Source organism: Thalassophryne amazonica, chromosome 3, assembly GCF_902500255.1.
Source record: "Thalassophryne amazonica chromosome 3, fThaAma1.1, whole genome shotgun sequence".
Taxonomy (NCBI): Eukaryota; Metazoa; Chordata; class Actinopteri; order Batrachoidiformes; family Batrachoididae; genus Thalassophryne; species Thalassophryne amazonica.
The window spans coordinates 78,200,075-78,218,436 of NC_047105.1; the positions used below are offsets into that span (position 1 = coordinate 78,200,075).

The following is an 18,362-nucleotide window of genomic DNA, read 5'->3' on the forward strand; positions in this document are numbered from 1 at the left end:
TATTCTCTTTTTGTACTTTTCATGATTTTGGCAAAGGCAAATTTTTTTATTTACTGATACCGTTCATGTTACAATTTAATCCAAAAATTAAAGTATTTGAAAAATATTCTGCAAAACTTTGGACACGTTCTTGTCATTAAGGACCACAGGCAAATGTTCCTTATTTTATTTTATTTTATTTTATTTACTCATTAAGTTATTGTTAATGGGTATCTATTATTGGCACAGTACTGGAGAACAGCTAACTTGTGCTGATATCATTTCATAGCTTGTAATTATAAGATATATGCCAGCTGATATATGCCAGCTATATGACTTTATTTCTCTATTCAAATGTTGAAGATTACTGTAGAAACATAACATTCTATAATCCATTTAACTGCTAAGTCAAGCTTTGTATAATAACACTGTGTAACAAATTTTTATTTTTGTTTTGTTCCTGGGTACACAGTGTGTTTTCCTAACCTGTTATGCCTTAAATAAATAGAAAATAGCTGTTATTCCACAGAAACTTTGCTTCTGTGATCAGGACAATGATATTTTTCACCTTCACTATTACTGAGTAGTCTTCTAGAATATTCTTTAACTGCTAGAACTGTCCAGAATTTTCTAGAAGTTTCCAGAATTGTTTAGAAATTTCAAGAAACTTTTAGAACTTTCTAGAACGTTAAAAAAAAAAAAAAAAATCAAAGTTTGTGCTGAATGTAGTCATTTTTCCATAGACTTTAGACATAAGCAGTTGAAGTATAACACTTAGAAGCCAGGAACAAAAATTGTGTTACATAGTGTAATTTGTCAACCTCTGTTTCTCTATTAGTGTAGTTCTACACAGATGAATCTTAAGTACCACTCAGAAACTTTTACTGATGTGCATATAATAGACCTACTGTTGGGGGCAGATGAATACGTATTATTTACTGGATTGTCATGACATATGTAACTTTGCTAATACTCAGATTGCTGTATTTCACAAAAAGTTTCTCAAATCTTCTCATGAAAGTATCATAAAATTTCTTCAATTTATTGCTCTAAAATGGGCTCATTTGATAATAAAAAAGTTTCACTTGGTTATACAGAGCAGTTACATCTGCTGTCATACTCTTTGAACATATAGTGCTGTTATAATCACCTAGGATTACAATTTTCAGGTGCGTTATTAGAAATCATACTGGTAGTAAATCAGATTACAGTGGTAATAGTTATGATGTGACTGCATTTTATGAAAACGGCTGAAGAAAATGTAAAATACAAGTGCTATCAATGTGTATGTTATTAATATTGCACCAATTTGCCTTCTCCCATAATCCAAATTCTCCATACTTTGCCACTAACATAATGTTTTTGCCACATTATAAATACCCTATACAATTATCAAACAACATGCATTTGATAGATAAAGGGTACACAGTGAGTATATGACATTTTCATGTAAGTGTACACCAGGACTGGGCAGCACGGTGGCTTAATGCTTAGCACTGTTGCCTCACAGCGAGAAGGTCGTGGGTTCAATTCCCATGGCCTTTCTGTGTGGAGTTTGCATGTTCTCCCAGTGTTTGTGTGGGTTTCCACCGGGTGCTCCGGTTTCCTCCCACATCCAAAGACATGCAGGTTAGGTGGATTGGAATCTTTAAAATTGTCCGTAGGTGTGTGTGTGGGTGTGTCTGTGTTTGTCTATTTGTGGCCCTGCGACAGACTGGCATCCTGTCCTGGTTGTACCCCGCCTCGCGCTCCTTGACTGCTGGGATAGGCTCCAGCCCCCACCGACCCTTAATTGGACTAAGCGGTAGAAGATGAATGAATGAATGAATGTACACCAGGACTTCACTGATTTTTGCCAAAGGCTTTATACTGTAGGTTTTCGCCAGTTTTTGGCAAAAACAGATTTTAGATGGACTAAAACCCAACCCTGCTTTCTTCTAATCAATTGTTTATGGTTGTGGAAAAGTTTTTATAGCCTGAATGACCTCCAGGTACTAACCATCTCTGTTAATCTCTAAGGACCAGCACCAAGCTTGGGATGGTTTCCCACTTGACGGCAACCAATGACTTCAGGCAATGATTTCACTGGTCAGCATACCCGGTGAGGTGATTGGTTGCAGTGAAATCCCTGCAGACCATCACAGCACACATTAACCCATCCCTGTACCAGCAGTGCAAAGGAAAATGGAGAGATGGTTCAGGGTGTTCGTCTACCACAGTCGGCTGACCTTAAATGAAAGCAAAGAAGATAAGGAAAACAGGAAACCACCCTAAAAATAATATGTTTTTCCCATCCCTCTCCTTCTATCTATTTTGCCCTGTTTTCAAATTATTCTTCTACTTGAACACACTTTGGACCAGATGTTTGGGCCAGCTGAGCTCAGCGTCCCAAACCTGGGGACTGAGCTCAACCCTGGTGCTCTGGCAAACAGACTGAGAGAAAGTTTGAGGAAAAAAAATACCGAGGGGAATGTGAGAAAATGGGGAGTGTGCATGTATTGCCCACATATGTTCACCTCATTATCCTCCAGCTGCTGCTCACCCTGCAGGAATGCAATGCAGCAAACACGTCCACTACCTCAGCCCGGGCGACACTCACAGGATCACACTTTAACCATCAGAATGCCAAACTGAGAGAGCCGCTTCAGCGTGCATGTTGGACCTCAAACTGTTTACTGATGCTGCAGAAATCAAATCCTCTTGGACGCCTAACTGCAACAGCAAAGATGCCGCAGAGTCAGTGGACAGATGCTGCTAATGAAAAACACATGTTGGGAATCTAAACAATAGAGTGGGTGGGAGAGCACAATTACAGCTGGACTTTCCCAGAGGTCTAGGACTTCACCTATAGAAAAATATACCCCTTGCTCCCTGCATTTGTGCAGACATCAAGGTGACACGTGCACAGCGACAATAAACTGTGACACAGTTCAGACACTTTAAAGTGCCTGCAGTGCTCCAGCAAGAATTAAGATTAAATCTCACTGGAGCTGAGCCGAGCAGAGGGGAAGAAAGAACCACTGTGACCTTCACAGGGAGCGACGCCAAAAAAGCCAGGGAACAGACCCAATGGGAGAGAGAGAGAGAGAGAGAGAGGGAGGGTGAGTGAGCGAGAGAGAGAGAGAGGGAGAGGGAAGGAAGGGGGATAACGACTGAAACAGAAAGAGAGAGGGAGGGGTTGGGAAAGAGTGAAAGAGGTAGAGAGAGAACGAAAGACACAAAACTTGTGACTCGACAAAAGAGGGCAGGTACCAGAGGCAGGTAAGAACTTTTATTTGTCCTTTCTAGGTTGACGTGATCATCAAAGATAAGAAAGCAGGTGACCTGCTCGGGACACAGCTGGGAAATGCTGGAATGTTTCTATAGAAACAGTGTGTCGTGCACAAAGTGGTACTCTGTCCTCCAAGGAGCTGCCTCATGGTTTTCCTCCACTCGCCTTCCAACAATCAGTTGCATTCAAGTTCAAATGAAAAAAAAGAGAAAAATTCAAGAGAGCCGATGTGGTGCTTGATTCACTTGTTTTTAGAAGAATCTACAGTGTTGATGGTTATTGGATCCATCCTGGTTTTCTTCATCTTGGTCATTTATGTAGAAAAGGTAACCTTACTTTAATTATTTGAATTATTTTGCCACCACAGTTATTTAAGGTCATTTAAGGTTGCAGACTCTGATGGATCATATTGGGGAGGGAGAGCTAACCACTGGCCAAAATGAAAAGGATAATATTCTGGACCTGGAAAAATATGTCAGGCATGCATATTCCAAAAAAATAAAAAACAAAAAAAACAGGCTTTGGTGGATTGCATTGTAATAGGATTACAAGTAAAAAAAAAAAAAAAAAGAAAGAACTGTGTGCACAGAATTTAAAGTGAAAGCCAAACATTACTAGATGATGATTATTGCCAAAGGTGATAAGTGTCCAGTCCGGCTGGAATTTGCAGGAACCACATCAGAGTAAGGCCACAGAACTCTGCACTTCTGTGGCATCAGGTTTCAAACCATTACAGTTTATACTCATCCTGTTATGGGTTATTGACTTTTTTCCCCCTAACTCCTTTACTGTGCATCCAGATGAAGTTACAGTGGATGTAGCTCAAACTTTGCATGGCTACTGTGGGGCTGCCCCACCCACATGAGGAAATATTCTGGCAATAGTGTGACACTTTATAAACTGTAGACTAGAGCCTTAAAAGGTTAGAAAGCCAACATCAAAACCAAAGTATTGCATGTATGAAAAATGTTTTTAATGTTCAACAGTCATAACTCTCTATAGCTACATTTTATTAGACTGGAAGAATGATTTAATCAGAGTTAAATCAAAGTCAAAATGCATTTCCAGATACTTACAATGACATCACAGTAATAACTACTTACCTTAGCATGCACGCGCGCACACACACACACACACACACACAGTGGAGGTTTATGTGGAGATTAATTGTGTTTATTAGTTACAGATGTTTTCAGACATCTGAGTCACAATTTTGAACCGTGCTGTGCAGGATGTGACTCATTCACAATGCTAGTCCAGTGGCGCCTACAGAAAAAAATATTTAGTGTAGGGGGTTGGGGGGGGCGGGATCTTGAGAAAGAACTCTAAAAGGCTGTACAGCATATAGGAACCCAAGTTAGTACAATTAAAGTTAGTACAAATTAGTACAATTAAATACTGTATATAATTAATTGCATATTGTTTACTTCTTTGACTGATCGCATATAAATGGCAAGTTATTGCAGTAACGTGGGATCAGTCATGGAATTATTAATTAACGTATCAAATTCCAATTTGCACATCACTCAAAAAAGAAAATCAAGACTTTGTGTTGCTTGAACAAGAATAATTTCTATAGTGCTTTTCCATCTGCTGTGGACACTCCAACCATCCAAGCACTTCACAGTGAAGCCTCACATTCACCCAGTCACAAACCGGTGTCAGCATCCTGCCATGTGTATCGCTCAACTACACGTCAGAAGGAACTTGGTGATTAAGGACCTTGCCCAAGGGGTCACAAGCTCACCACTATAACATCTATACCATCACTCACCTGACAACAAAGGTTTAATATCTGTCCAGTGTATCATATTCAGTATAGCAGGAGGGCCAGTGGACAGGGAGTATGTACACCTGGGTTCAAATCCAGCTGATGCTCCCTGTTTGACTCCTTGGAAAAGGGAGTTGAACTGCATTGCCTTAGTACACCCAGCTGAAAATGGGTACCAGCCTTAGCTACTAGAATCCCATCCAGGAGGAGTCACTGACTCTCATCCACTTTATGTTACAGAATCCAGAGATAAACACAGGCACCAATGGGCCTCAGGGCCTATATAGGACTAGATGGAAAGATAGATCGATAGATCGATCTTTATTGTCATTGTCATTAGACAATGAAAGGCGGTTTAGCAGCTCTTCATTCTCAAACTAGCAGCATAAGACACAGAGAACAATAATATGGCATGTAAAAAAAAAATATATATATATAATAAAAATAGACATATTTTACATTATTTTATATTATTATCATATTTTGTATGATTTACAAGTAGCATCTTCCATTCTTTGAATTATAACCCTCAACAGAAATTGAATTTTAAATCTTCAGATTCTAAGTGGCCATAAGTTCTGCAATTCCATAAAATAAAATAATGATTCATTAATGTCTGACCTACAGTTCTTATGTAATTATAAACACACATCCCAAATACAATGAGGCCCTGCAATAGACTGATCTGACCTGTCCAGAGTGTATCCTGCTTTTCATCCAGATCACAGTGTCTGGCTGCAGCCAGACACACACACACACACACACACACACACACTTACTTTTGATTGTTGTGCATTCATAATTTGTTGGTACAGGAATGATTTATTATTGATTTTAGTACTGTCTATTGTTTAGGATATAATGTCACTGGTCCTACAAATTTTGTTTGCATGTGAAACATGTTAATTACAATAAAGAAATATTGAACCTTGAACACATCCCCACCCGATTTCCCCCATGGCCCTTAACTGGAATAAAGAAGCTTAGGAAATCAATGGATGGATGGAGAATACAATAGAAGATGTGTTAAACTGGAATTTTGATGTACACACCAACAGTCCAGCGTGTGAAATACCAGTGGGATATCAGCATCAAATTCATGAATTTTGTTCAGCTGTTGCCTAAAGAAAATGATTGCAAATTCAGCATCAATATTTATAACCAAAATGTGTTTACAGACCAAAGAGACTAAAGGCCCTCATTGGACCATCTAATGCTAATGCTTTTTGGGCATGTTGAACTCCATTTTGCAATTTGGGGCACATAGTCTGATTGCAAAATAGGTTGCAGAGCACAAAGTTGTTATATTTTGTCACTTATTTTGTCATGGGCATGTTTTACACATAATAAACCAGGGTGTCGTGTATTATTCCCTTAAAGAGTGGGAATGCCACCAGCACACGATTTTTCAAAAGGTGGACTCAAGTGAGAAGTCATAGCAGCAGTGGAGAGCACCCACCAAAGCACCCTGAAGTGAAGCAGTGAAGCAATAAGATGAAGTTCATAAAATGATTAGGATCGATTCAGTTTTATTGCACATACAATCAGGATAAACATGCACCATGAACATTCTTATATAACAAGCATTTGAATATTCTACCATATAACTCACAACAACTCCCATTTTGTCTCCTCATATGACCAAGGCCACGTGCATTAAAATCAACAAACTGACTCAAATCATTGTGAATCGGTACATTTTGTAACGATTTGGATGGTCCGCATTCAGCAAAAGTAGTATATGGCTGTGAGCATTTAAAAGTTACCCTATGCTCTCCACTTGGGCAGTCACGTGCAACAACAATTGTGTGATGTCATGGCAGGGTGTGGCTTGGCTGGCGTAAAAGTCTGTCATATAGCAAACTCGGGAGACTGGCTCATGTTTACATTTGTATTTTGTTTTGGGTTTTTTTGCCATCTCAACAAAAATATAAACGCAACACTTTTGGTTTTGCTCCCATTTTGTATGAGATGAACTCAAAGATCTAAAACTTTTTCCACATACACAATATCACCATTTCCCTCAAATATTGTTCACAAACCAGTCTAAATCTGTGATAGTGAGCACTTCTCCTTTGCTGAGATAATCCATCCCACCTCACAGGTGTGCCATATCAAGATGCTGATTAGACACCATGATTAGTGCACAGGTGTGCCTTAGACTGTCCACAATAAAAGGACACTCTGAAAGGTGCAGTTTTATCACACAGCACAATGCCACAGATGTCGCAAGATTTGAGGGAGCGTACAATTGGCATGCTGACAGCAGGAAAGTCAACCAGAGCTCTTGCTCGTGTATTGAATGTTCATTTCTCTACCATAAGCCGTCTCCAAAGGCGTTTCAGAGAATTTGGCAGTACATCCAACCAGCCTCACAACCGCAGACCACGTGTAACCACACCAGCCCAGGACCTCCACATCCAGCATGTTCACCTCCAAGATCGTCTGAGACCAGCCACTCGGACAGCTGCTGAAACAATCGGTTTGCATAACCAAAGAATTTCTGCACAAACTATCAGAAACCGTCTCAGGGAAGCTCATCTGCATGCTCGTCCTCATCGGGGTCTCGACCTGACTCCAGTTCGTCGTTGTAACCGACTTGAGTGGGCAAATGCTCACATTCCCTGGCGTTTGGCACGTTGGAGAGGTGTTCACGGATGATGCGAAGGAGATGTGTTGCACTGCATGAGGCAAATGGTGGTCACACCAGATACTGACTGGTACCCCCCCCCAATAAAACAAAACTGCACCTTTCAGAGTGGCCTTTTATTGTGGGCAGTCTAAGGCACACATGTGCACTAATCATGGTGTCTAATCAGCATCTTGATATGGCACACCTGTGAGGTGGGATGGATTATCTCAGCAAAGGAGAAGTGCTCACTATCACAGATTTAGACTGGTTTGTGAACAATATTTGAGGGAAATGGTGATATTGTGTATGTGGAAAAAGTTTTAGATCTTTGAGTTCATCTCATACAAAATGGGAGCAAAACCAAAAGTGTTGCGTTTATATTTTTGTTGAGTATATATAAATAATGATTTTGAATATTTTGAATCACCAAGGTATGTGGAGTCTATATTATACAAATAATGAATGTTTATGAGTTCAATGGTATGAATATTTCATGAGGTGAAAGCTGGAACATACCAACCTCATTGAATGGTTTGTTCCAGCTTTCACCGAATTGAATATTTGTTCCATTAAAAGAATGTAAAAACATTCATTACTGTTTTGTATAACGGCTAAAATAGATCCTTGTCATTTGATATTTTATTAATTTATAAACAACGGAAAGGGGACTTACATTTTGATGTTCCACTGCTGCTAAAGTCCAAATTGTGACGTGTAGTCCGGTGATGCAGTGCACTGACTTTGGACTTTTCATTAAAAAAAGGGGACTTTGTGTAGTTCCTCAGTCCAGCCAAAAATCACATCAGTTTTTCAGCTTTTCATCTGAACAGCTCTTCATGCATCCAGACGGCTTACAGTGGATTTTGTGTGTGTGTGTGTGTGTGTGTGTGTGTGTGTGTGTGTGTGTGTGTGTGTGTGTGTGTGTGTGTGTGTGTGTGTGTGTGTGTGTGTGAGTGAGTGTGTGTGTGTTATAAGAATTAGCACCGTCAGTTAGCTCAATCAAATTATTGTCTTGCTTGTGTCGCTGTCCTGAGCGTGTCCAGCTTTTCATCCTAACGTCCTGCTAACAGCCTCCAGACAGCACAGTGGATTTGTATTCTTTGTGCATGCGCGTTGTGTGTGTGTGTCACGTGTGAGTGTGCACGTGCTTGTGTGCGTGTGCGTAGGTGTGTGTGTATGTGTGTCGGTGTGTGTGCGCAGAGTGCAATGGTACCAAATCTATGTAACCAAATTTGCACTCTAAATGCAATGCATCACAAATGGGACGAATAATCCATGTCATGAGACATACAAAGCACCAATCAAATGACAAGGATCCACTCAGCCACTATATAATAGTAGATGATGAGTCTTTGTATTGTGTTTGGGTGTGGCAATGTGCCAAAAACTGAAGTTGCCCTTCATGAATGGGAAGAAGCAGCAAGATGGATGGTCACAATTTGTCAAGAGAATGCAAAAGGACTAGGATGGTCCCACAAAAATCTCTACCATATGGACAATGCAAAAACTGATATCTAAGAAAGTAAAAAAAAAGACTTGTTTAAAGAAAATTTGACTTTTTGTCTAAAGAGAAAAATAATCTTGTCAATAATTTTTTTTATCTGTAAGAAAAAAATGTCTTATTTTGGGAAAATGTATCTCACTTTGTCTGAAGTTTTTACAGCTAATATCAAGGTGTATTTAACCTGTAACAAGGAAAGGCAATGGATTTCAAATCTTCCAAGCAAAGGAACAAGATTGTTTTCCTGATTTTAAGACCGAAGCTATTCTTAAAATAAGAATTCTGTCTAGTATTAAGGCACATGATTATTCAGTGCCCAGACATTTTGCTAGTTTTGAGCATTCTAACCTAGTAAATTTTTCTTACCCCATTGGCAGATTTTTAATTCTTAATTTTTTTGCTTAATACAAGACAATTTGGCCAGATTTCGGAATAGTTGTCTTATTTTGAGAGGGACCCTTTTTGCAATGTAGTTGCCATTTCACTGAGGACAGCTACGTAAACAAGATGTAATACGACATGGGGGTTGTCAAGTTCCTGAAGCTAAAGAAGGACACAATCCCCAGCATTTATCCCAAAGGTACATGCAACGTGCCATGCTATCTATTCTGACAGATATATAATAAGAAAATTAGTCAGTCTGGCTATCTGTCATAATGCCCCTGTATAATCAGGAAAGGGTATTTTATTTCAAGGATGTGTAGTACTTAGCCACAATGCAATGACACCTTTAAGGGCACATATTGTAGATGTATTGCAGTCTGTCAGAGGGTTCATTTGATTATACGGCTATTTCAACAAGAGACTTCAACAGCCCAGAGTTCAGCATGTTACCCACTGAAAATCATGGTTTGGAAAATAACTAACAATTTAGACAACCAAATGACTGACCAATACAAATCTTCTAAGTGTCTGGCTTCCCCACCATGTTCACTCCGGCTTTTGTCGTTTTGCTCCAATTCCTCATCTGAATTATCTCCTTCTGACCATTCTGGTTTGAAACTGTAAGGATGTACACCACCTGGGTTCTCTACTGTCAAAACCTCCTTAATTTGGTCCATTTCATTGTCATTACTGAGAGCAATACTGGACAAAAAGCTTTTTCAAAAATTGCTGTTTGTGAACGAAAGCAATCGATAACAGGCTGTCTATCTTTACATCATACAGCAGCGCACTTTCTCATCAGGCGGTGCTATGAGCAGAGGATATATTTCAAGCGCAGTATGTGACCAAAATAAGGAACAAAATAAATTAACACAGACCGATTTGGCAAAAAGACACAGACAATTCTGGCTTTATATAGAATAGCCTGCAAGGAAAATATAGATTTCCAGAACTTTGCGTTTGTCCTTGAAAGAAGCTTAATCCAGTGTATGCAGTAATCCAATAGTACAATTTTTACATGTGTAGATTTTGTTTGTTTTAAAGCCCAAATCCAACAGTGACACCAAACAACTCACATTTTTTTTTTTTTTTTTTTTTTTGCCTGCAGCTATTTTCATGTCAGAATACAAATAAAAATTAACTAGTTATCAAAAGCTAGAGGAAAATAATTTAATTTTCCATAATGAAGGCCAAAGATAGGAAGGATAGTTGTTATGTCTCTGAAGTGAAAGAGTGAAAGGGAAAGAAAGGCCAATCCCAGGCATCACTGTCAGTCTACTCGTGTGTTTTTTCTGGGTAGATTAGGTTATTTTGGCTCTCAGCCACATTCCTGCCCAGTGATTCATATGTAAGTAAGTCCCTTTCGCTGCTGCTTTGTTTTACACTTGGGGTTGCCACAGCAAATCAGAGGTGGATATGCATGTTGAATTGGCACAGATTTTACGCCGTATGTCCTTTCTGGTCCAACTCCACATTACATGGAGAAATGTGGCAGGGGTGGAGTTTGAACTGGGAACCTTCCACACTAAAACCAGGTGCACTAACTGCTCATATGTGATGTTGAACAAATGACCAGTGACTTTTCTTCTCATAGCAAAGTGTCAGAAATTAACACAGCATTTGTTTCTGAAGCACTGTGTATTGTGACAGCTGCTTGGTGCTGACAGCATGCTTACGATGATTAAATGCATAGTGCAAAAAGGCACACACACAAACAAGGCTTGGGACTTCGGCGAGGGTGGTCACATCTCCTCCTCTCTCCTCTCCTCTGTGTGTTTCTGACCCTACCCCCCAACCCCTGCTCATTTTGCCTCAATTCCGATGACGGTCTGCTTCAAAGTTTGGTTCACATAAACAATATCAAATGTATATGTGTTGTTTTAATTCTGATGTGTGTCATTATTACATTCAACTAGTAATAATTGTGGATTAATTGCTGTATTTTATCTGAGGTAATTGTGTGAAGATGAATTGCCCTTTTAGGAATCAATAAAGTTGTTTGAACTTGAATGCATCACCTTTTAGTTCATGGGCCAAGCAGGGTGATGCATTCAAGTTCAAACAACTTTATTGATTCCTAAAAGGGCAATTCATCTTCACACAATTACCTCAGATAAAATACAGCAATTAATCCACAATTATTACTAGTTGAATGTAATAATGACACACATCAGAATTAAAACAACACATATACATTTGATATTGTTTATGTGAACCAAACATTTTACTGGTTGAGCTCACAGGATTTGGATTAATAGGATATTTTGCATCACTTTTTTAAAAAATTGGAGTAACTTTATTTTTTGACTCCTGTACAAAGTAAAATTGGCCAATGTCACAGTTTTTGCTGTTTTATCCCAGAATTCCATAACATTCAGTCAAAAATAGTCAAAACTTTACCTTTTTGTAATCCTTATGATCAGACAAATAAAGTAGTACACTTTTCAACTTGTTTGAAGCATTTTAAAATTTTCATCCCTGTGTTATTCTTCAGTGACCCCTGCCTGGCTATAGTGACCACCCTGGGAAGGGTATCATCCATTTTTGCGTAGGCTGAGGAAGAAATGATGTCCTTGGTGTAATAATAGTTATTCAAATCTGTCAAACATGTCCATCATACAAGACTGTCTGATGTCCATTACCCCACATGTGTTGGACATATTTAGAAAAGACATCAATTACACACCTCACATTACCTCGTCTCTGCTTGCTCATCTTCTGCTGCAGCTTCAGACTACTGAGTGTGTCAACAAACAGCACGATAACACACAGTTTAATCCTACCCACTTTTTCCAAACTACTCTGACAGATGGTTTCACAACCTTAACTCACACTGCAATATTTTTTGTATTTTAAAATGTTTTAGATGATGTGTCTCACTGGAATTCTGCTCATTTTCCATTGGTTCTCTCCTGGGTCAAGCAGCCTTTAACCTTCCAGATCGGCTGCTTTCCACTCCCCCTCCTCCCTCTGCAGCAACACTAACAATAGGGCCTTTATCCCCAAAACGTTCCGCTGTCCCATAAGAGCTAATTTCCTGTATCGGTATCTGCCGCTGCTTTAGTCAGATTTAATCAAATTTACAAATCCCTCAGCATTATTGTTTCTTACTTGCTCTCTTTCTTTTGCCATCAACCACAAACCTCAATAACCACAAAGATGACATCTAAACACTGTATTTCATATTGTTTCCTAAACATGTTTTAATTTAGCATAATATTAAAATCTTACTGTTCAAAACTTGGATTTACCTGAAATGTGAGTTTCTCACAAAACGGATGAGCTTGCTTTGCCTCATCACAAATCAAACAGGCCAGTCACAGAGTTGGTGGGTGGGGCACAAGTATGAGTTCATTTGCTGTAATGTATTTCAATAGAGCAAGCAGAACGAGTTGTGCATTCAGGCTTTTTCAATAGTCAGGTCAGGTATAAGAGGATGCACTGGGGTCACAGCATCCAGCACACTTCGGAACCGTATTGGGTACTGGATCTCAACCACCCAGGCACACAAGTGGTCCAATCCCCAACTCCGCACAACCAGGTGATAGATGGCTAAGGAGGCACCTTCAGCCAGCTATAAGGTTAAGGGGACACCCTTGCTGGGTTCCTCAATACTAAAGCATCTGATTATTGCATCATACCCTTAGAAGTCCACCACATGGTAAATGTCATAGCTGATGTTCCCTCACAATTCCAGTGATACTTCTCATCTACATTTCTGGAAGCAACCTCTCATTTGATATAAAATCATTCCAATTGCGTCCAAAAGACCTTTGGTAACGGTTAGTGTCCAGGTCTCACAACCGCAAAGTAAGGCATTGAGACTTTTTCAATGATGTTTTCTTAAACTACACAAGACAGCATATTTATATTTCTACCTCCGCCATATACAAGTTATATGAAATATGTCATGTCTTAAAAAATTAGTCATATTATAGTTTCTAGACTTGTAACCAGGATGAGCAAATTTGGTCCGCCCATAGTAACCTTATTTCATTAGTTCCCTGTGCATGAGAGAGCACATTTCAAGATTTGTTGTTGAAATATAAAACATTATACCTCTTACATTGTACCTCTTACAGTATGTTGCTGAACTCGTGCCCTCCATTCTCAAGTTGCAGCCTGGGATTCCCACTTTCATGCTGTTCAACATGACACATATCATAGTCCAATATAAGCCTGATATTATAAGGCTTATAGGGTGCCAGACTGACCTCCGGATGCCCTGCCTATTGCATCAATGGCTGGAAGCTGGAAGTCCCTTCGGCTGCTGCCTTGTTTGCATTTGGGGTCACCACCATCTGCATGTTGAATTGGCACAGGTTTTACGATGGATGCCCTTCATGCCACAACTCCACATTACATGTATGAATGTGGTAGGGATGGGTTTGAACCGGGAGCCTTCTACACTGAAACCAAGTGCACTAACCACTTGGCCACCACCCCTGCTTTGGATCCACATAGATAAAGACCCAAAATGAACTGCTTTATAATTTCAATTAAGGACTCTGTTTTAGTTGCTCTTCTGTTTTTTTTTTCTTTTTCTGTTTTCAGCTCCTTCTGTTTGTTAAGAAATTCTTGTAAAATTTGTAAAAGCCTTGTTACAATGGCCTAAGCCGTGGGTCACTGCTCTGAGTCTGGTCTGCTTGAGGTTTCTTCCTCATTATCATCAGAGGGAGTTTTTCCTTAGGGCCCCTTCACACATAATACAAATAAGTATAACTCAGGGCGACTTACAGCGAAACAGCTCATATGAGCGAACCATGAAAACATTGCGCCGACGGGCAGACGCGCGTGATCCCGGTGCAATGGTTCATGCATATGACTGTGTCTTTCAAGCAGGAACACAGTGTGAGCAGCTGCACCAGATCATGCCGCTGATGTGGAGAACAATAAAAAAAAAAAAACAGCTGTGTGGAGTAGACAGTTCTCAAAAACTGAGTGACTGTGCAAGAAGGAGAAGAGTGAGGAAAGCCACCAAGACACCCAGACAACCCAGAAAAGGTTTTAGGCTTCTGTGGCTGTAATTGGAGAAATTGTGCACAGTGCATGCTTTGCATTTTGCATCCCCGGTTATACAGCTTCATGATGAAGTGGTATGAAGGAGGATTTTATTAAAAAGAAGACCTGAAAGTTCAGCTACAATTTCCCAGAAGGTACATCTGAGATGCAAGCCTAGATTTAATGTTGTGGTGAAAGAAAACCCTCCTATGTACCACTTCATCAAGAGATTGACAGACGGCTCAGTGCAGCGTCTGCAGTGATGTGGTCGCTGTATCGGACCATCGTGGTGAAGAGAGAGCGAGCAGGGGGACAAAACTCTCCATTTACCGATCGATCTATGTTCCGACCCTCACCTATGGTCATGAGATTTGGCTCATGGCCGAAAGAACGAGATCGCGAGTACAAGCGGCCGAGATGAGTTTCCTCCGCAGGATGGCTGGGCGCTCCCTTAGAGATAGGGCGAGGAGCTCGTCACTCGGGAGGAGCTCGGAGTCGAGCGGCTGCTCCTCCACGTCGAAAGGAGCCAGCTGAGGTGGCTCGGGCATCTTTTCTGGATGCCCCCTGGACGCCTCGCTGGAGAGGTGTTCCGGGCACGTCCCATTGGGAGGAGGCCCTGGGGAAGACCCAGGACACACTGGAGGGACTACATCTCTCGGCTGGCTTGGGAACGCCTTGGGGTTCCCCCGGAGGAGCTGGGGGAGGTGTGTGTGGATCGGGAGGTCTGGGCGGCTTTGCTTGAGCTGCTGCCCCCGCAACCCAACTCCGGATAAAGCGGAAGAAAATGGGATGGGATATCTGTATATAACACGGGGAGCTGCACCTCTCTGTGGTGCGCAGTAATGTGTCATTGCACACGTCAGGCTCGGAGCTGAAAGGATCTCACGCTATAATAAATGCTCACCTTCTAACTCTGTAGGAGATATGACATGGAACTGTTTTGCCAGGCCATTACACCATTAATAAACATGAATCTCACCTCCAACAGTGGCCCAAGAGTGTTTCACATCGCAGATGTGGACGTGAAGCCAGACTGCAGCCTGTGGTTAAAATCCTCTCACCCAAAATAAAAAATTAATCCCATGTGATAATCCAACCATTGCAATGTCCAGAGTTGCGTTGTGCTCCTGAAGTGAGCAAAAAAGAAAAAAGAAATTAAGGTTTCTGAAAAGGTTCTGTCTGATGCAGGGGACAGCACGGCCCACTGCCAGCAAACTTTCAGCGAAGCTGTCCAGTGGCACTGAGTTCATGCAGCATTATGCACACACACACACACACACACACACACACACACACACACACACACACACACACACACACACACACACACACACACATACTCACATAGACATGTGGCTGAGTGATGATTGCAACCCCACGCATGTGCGTGTAGTGCACGTGTGCCATGCACACACACGCGCTGCACACTCAGTGCACATGTATGTGAGGAACACAGCGCTCCAGTCCCGTGTTTTCCATCCAAACGTTTGGACATCAGGCAGTCTTCAGCACCTTTTATGGCCGTCTGACGGAAGTCTGCGCCATCTAAACTGTTGTCTACATGCGCTTTGGATGCCATCATGCAGGTGTGGATGAGGTAGTCCGGATGCATTGACACGGCTGGCCACGCCTCTTTTTCTCCAATATTAGCCGTATTGGGCATGGTTCCTGCACATTCTTGCTATGTGTGACGGAGGCTTTACTGTTGCACCACCAGTCACAGCTTCACAGTCGAGTGGCACAGATCATATCTAGGCTCATGTCTCCCACGTGCCCTCTGGAAAACTGTGGCTGAAATTGTACACTTCTTGATAAGGAAAAACCTTATCTACCCTTAAGTCCTTTGAACAGAGTAGTTTTGACTGAACATGGAGAAAGTGTCATTAAATATTCAAAGTTAATGAAAATTATTGTGTAAGTAGACACTGATTTAAGGAAGTTATATGTAGAATCAAGAAAAATGACACTGAAGTGTTTTCAAACTATAAGTTGAGAAGCATGCATAATTTTTTCTGCAATAAATTGAAAAGTGTGGGGAAAAATAACATTTTTGTTCCTTCTGGGGATTCCTGGGGAGGCCATAGAGATTCAATCAGAAAGTCAACTTACCATGACCAGATAGTGACCCAAGGAATATCTGTACTAAATTTCAGAAAAATCCATCAAAGTTTTTGAGAAAATCAGCAGATGGGTGTTTTTGTTGTTGTTGTTTTGTTTGTTTGTTTTGCGCATGTAGGCAGGACTCCCAAAGAATATTTATGTATGAATACCAAAAACATAATTTAACAGTTTTTCAGCAATAAATCAAACAGTTGGAAAAATGGCATATTTTGCCCTTTTTGGAGGCCCCGAGAGGCCTACAGGGATTCAATCAGAAAAGTCCAACTTAGCATGACCAGACAGTCCCCCAAGGATTGTCTTTACCAAATTTCAGAAGAATTTAAGCAATTAAAAAAAAAAAAAAAATCACTGAACAATGTGCTGTCTTTGGCGTATTGCACACAGTGTGCAAATCGTGATGCAAAAATTCTGCCACTGTCCAATTCCTTATTGACTTGACAGTAAAAGCAAGTCCACGACATAAGGAATGATCAAAAATTGAGGTATTTGTTCATTTACAAAGTACAGATAGCAGTGTGCTGATGGTTTAAAATGATTAAGATGTGAAAGAATCTTCCTGGCTGTTTTCAACCCCAATTCCAATGAAGTTGGGACGTTGTGTAAAATGTAAATAACAGAATACAATGATTTGCAAATCCTCTTCAACCTATATTCAGATGAATACACCACAAAGACAAGATAATTAATGTTCATTTAATGTTCAAACTGCACTCTTTTATGACAAAGCCACGCTGTTGTAACACGTGCAGAATGTGGCTTGGCATTGTCTTGCTGAAATAAACAGGCACATCCCTGAAAAAAGACGTTGCTTGGATGGCAGCATGTGTTGCTCGAAAACCTGAATGTACCTTTCAGTATTGATGGTGCCATCACAGATGTGTAAGGTGCCCATGCCATGGGCACTAACACACCCCAATACCATCACAGATGCTGACTTTTGCACTTAGCGCTGGTAACAATCTAGATGGTCTTTTTCCTCTTTTGTCCAGATGACACAACATCCATGAGTTCCAAAAACAATTTGAAATGTGGACTCATCAGACCACAGCACACTTTTCCACATTGCGTTTGTCCATTTCAAATTAGCTCAGGCCCAAAGAAGGCGGCAGCGTTTCTGGATGTTGTTGATGTATGGTTTTCGCTTTGCATGGTAGAGTTTTAACTTGCACTTGTAGATGTAGCGACAAACTGTGTTAACTGACAATGGTTTTCTGAAGTGTTCCTGAGCCCACGGGGTAAGATCCTTTACACAATGATGTAGGATTTTAATGCAGTGCCGTCTGAGGGATCAAAGGTCATGGGCATTCACTGTTGGTTTTTGACCTTGCCGCTTACATTTAGAAAGTTCTCCAGATTCTCTGAATCTTCTGATTATATTATGGACTATAGATGATGGAATTCCTAAATTCCTTGCAAGTGAACAGCGAGAAACATTTTCTTAAACTGTTGGACTATTTTTTTCATGCAGTTGTTCACAAAGTGGTGATCCTCGCTCCATCTTTGCTTGTGAATGGCTGAGCCTTTTAGGGATGCTCCTTTTATACTCAATCATGACACTCTCCTGTTTCCAATTAGGTGTTTGTTGAGCATTCATCAACTTTCCCAGTCTTTTGTTGCCCCATCCCAACGTTTTTGAAATGTGTTGCAGGCATCCATTTCAAAATTAGCAAATATTTGCACAAAAACAAAACAGTCTATCAGT

The 18,362-nt window shown here is 40.6% G+C and overlaps 1 protein-coding gene across 1 annotated transcript in view; it reads left to right on the top strand.

Moving 5' to 3' along the window:
• The first annotated feature begins 3,077 nt into the window (after window positions 1-3,077).
• The window catches only part of prelp (proline/arginine-rich end leucine-rich repeat protein), a 36,779-nt gene continuing 21,494 nt past the window's right edge, over window positions 3,078-18,362 (top strand). The window contains exon 1 of the mRNA XM_034166909.1: window positions 3,078-3,240. The gene's annotated coding sequence lies outside the window, so the exon portion shown is untranslated. The remainder of the gene's footprint in view (window positions 3,241-18,362) is intronic.